Source organism: Rhinopithecus bieti, unplaced genomic scaffold (assembly GCF_001698545.2).
Source record: "Rhinopithecus bieti isolate Rb0 unplaced genomic scaffold, ASM169854v2 scaffold_11777, whole genome shotgun sequence".
Taxonomy (NCBI): Eukaryota; Metazoa; Chordata; class Mammalia; order Primates; family Cercopithecidae; genus Rhinopithecus; species Rhinopithecus bieti.
Genome location: NW_016806826.1, coordinates 88,948 through 92,396, shown reverse-complemented (window position 1 = coordinate 92,396; position 3,449 = coordinate 88,948). Strand labels below are relative to the sequence as shown.

Here is a 3,449-nt window from a genome sequence, read left to right as displayed (position 1 = left end):
AATTTTTGTATAAAGTTGTTCATGCTCTCCTATAATTATGTTCTATTTTTCTTTTATAGTAGATTTTTATTTTGCCTCTAATCCTCAAAATTATTAGTTGTAGAAGGATTAAAAATTAGCCCAATATTTAGTGTGAAAGTATTTAAATATAAACCTAATAAAAATAACAAATATTGCTATAGTACATTTATGAATTTCCAATCTTGATCTTTCTGGGTTGTCATACTGTAAAACACTGCATAAAGTTTTTTTCCCCTTTTTGAAAACTGTGTAGCACTTATAGCGAAGTGATAATGACGTATCAAAAATTTCATATTTTAAAAATATCTATATTCTCTTGTGTGTTAGATGTTAAAAACAAACAACCAAAGAATTTATTCTTTATTCTAGAGAAAGGGTTAAGGAAATATGAATTAATTCAAGTTGATTTTATCTACTTTCTATAAATATTGATTAGTAATTTATAAATTACACATGGACTGTGATATTTCTCATTCTATTATGGAGTAAAATAAAGTAAATTTAGCGTGTTCTTGGGAAGAAAGAGAAGTTAAAGATTTGTCTTCTTTTATTTTCAAGTATTTACAATGAGTATTGGAGAAGATTTTAATAAACACACAAAGAATGTAAGGTGGTATTTTGTAGTGGCTAACAACATAATGTCAGGCCAGATGTGGTGGCTCATGCCTGTAATCCCGGCACTTTGGGTGGCCGAGACGGGTGAATCATAAGGTCAGGAGTTCGAGACCAGCCTGGCCAACATGATGAAATCCCGTCTCTACTAAAAATACAAAAAGTAACTGGGTGTGGTGGCAGGTGCCTGTAATCCTAGCTAATTCAGGAGGCTGAAGCAAGAGAACTGTTTGAACCCGGGAGGTGGGGTTTGCAGTGAGCCCAGATCATGTTGTTGCACTCCAGCATGGGCGACAGGGTGAGGCTCCATCTCAAAAAATTAAAATAAAATAAAATAAATAAAGTAACATAATGTCAAACCGGACTACCTCTGTTGTGTTCCTGACCAGGTTACTTCTAGACTGTTTTTCCTTGTGTAAATTACTTAATTGGACCTAATGTAATCAGATAATGGGAATCTACACTACTTATTAATTTGCAAATTTTATTTATTTTTAAAATATCAACTAGGACCCTTGGATTACCAAATCTAATCTCTGAAAGTCTCCCGCATAGACAATTAAAATTACAGGAAAAACTGTAAATTAAATAGTATGTAAACGTAATCAAAGAATTGTATCTAACTTCCCTTCATTAGAAAAAATGCATAAAATTAATCAAAAAGACTATATTAAATTTTTATTGACTAATTCCTTGAAAAATGCTGCTGTTAATAAGAGGACTTAAAATGGTTGACTCTCATTATTTAAAAACATCAATGTAATGACTTACTATATAGATATCATCAAATATTTCCACCATATATATTTCAATTCTGCATATGGAATATATAAAACTAACAGAGAGGGTTACCACCTTATGTTCCACCTTTTAAGGGGAAGAGCACCGACTATTGATGGTAGGAAGACATTGAAATAGTCTAATCAAGCAGCAATATTGTACCTAAATATCAAGTGAATTTAATATATCCTAATGGGAGCCAATTTTTTCATGGAGAAAATTGTGTCAGATGTATATTTCACAGTGCATATGGTCAATTTAGTGCCAAAACTTTAGATATGATCTAGTTGTTGTAAATATACCATTGATTCAATCAGAAGAGGTCTATCACAAACTATAAGATTATATTGTTAGCAAAAATCCAAAACAAGATCTAAGCAGAGCAAAGAGATAGGACAGTAAATTGTTTCATTCAAAATCAGAATTTGAAAGTCTGTAATAGAAAACCACAAAAGTACATGACCTGGAGATCATAAGGAAAATAAAAAGACAGTCAAAATTATCTCCAGAAAGAGGAAGTTATGGTATCATTGTGTGGGGTGACCATTGAAAATAGAAAAATACAGCTTGACCAAATTTTATGAATATCATTTCATGAAAACAAAAACATAATTTGTAAAAGCAAGTATTAATAATATTAATAGTAGTAATACTTAAAAAGAAAACAACAGGCCATGAAGATGAAAGCTGAGGGCACTGAAATAGGAAAAATGCTTACAGAAAATAGCTGATGCCTATTTAATGCTAATAATGACTGGCAAGGTAAAACTTGCAGTAATGTGAATTGGACCAGAAGATCAGAGTGTAACATATAATACTCCAAAGTATGCTAAATTAGAAGAAAGAACAGATATGTTGGTGGCTTTAATAAAAGATAATGTTGGCTGAGCGCAGTTGCTCATGCCTGTAACCCCAGCACTTTGGGAGGCCGAGGTGGGCAGATCACAAGGTCAAGAGATCGAGACCATCCTGACCAACATGTTGAAACCCCAACTCTACTAAAAATACGAAAATTAGCCGAGTGTGGTGGTATACACCTGAAGTCCGAAAGCTACTCAGGAGGCTGAGGCAGGAGAATCGCTTGAACCCAGGAGGTGGAGGTTGCAGTGAGCTGAGATCGTGCCACTGCACTGCAGCCTGGGTGACAAGAGCAAAACTCTGTCAAACAACAACAACAGCAACAGCAACAACAAAATAATGTTGAATATATAGAATGAGAAGAATCTGAAGGTAAATATGATGAGTTTGGATATAAAAAGAAAAAATGCAGAGGGAAACCTGTTGGTCCTGCATCTATATGAAAGGAGGTTGATCAGATGGAGAAGAAGAGGATGAGGATGAAGATCTTTCTAAATATAAATTAGATGAAGATGAGGATGAAGATGATGCTGATCTCTCAAAATATAATAATGATGTCAGTGAAGAAGACGATAGTAATAAAAAAAAATCTAATAGAAAAAGTCACTCAGTGCCTCAATCTTCACATTCACTATCTTCATCATGTTCATTCTCCCTTTCAAGTTCAACGTCTAGGTCCAGGTTCCCTTCAAGAAGTTCTAATTCGCAGTCAAGATCTTGTTCCAGTTCCAGAGAACATTTAAGATCTTCTGGGTTGAAATCAAGATCCAGCTCCAGGTCCCACAGGGGCTCACTAAACAACCCTGAGCCCAGGGCCAACCCTTACAGAACACGATTACTTTACCCAAGCACCACAGGTCATCTGGATCATCCCATTCTGGTTCCCATTCAAGTTCAAAAAATAAATAAAGCATTAAAATTTATGTCTTAATGAAATCTAATACAGTGCATGAATCACATTTTTAAGGACGTTGGTGTTTTTGATGGTCAGAAGTGCTACATCTGCTAGTAGAGGTGCATGCCTTCCATCATGTTTCAGAACAATACAGCTGTGTTTATTTGTGAAGTTAAAAGTAAATAGCATTCTGTTAATAAGCCATAATGTCCCAAAATAGATGCTCTGTCATTCATGGTTTACAACCATTTGCTTCATTTAAAATCATCTCAGCTGTAACAAA

The 3,449-nt window shown here is 34.3% G+C and overlaps 1 pseudogene; it reads left to right on the top strand.

Annotated features, from left to right (window-relative positions):
* The first annotated feature begins 2,087 nt into the window (after positions 1-2,087).
* On the top strand, positions 2,088-3,202 carry LOC108533205 (zinc finger Ran-binding domain-containing protein 2-like; annotated as a pseudogene).
* Positions 3,203-3,449: the final 247 nt, after the last annotated feature.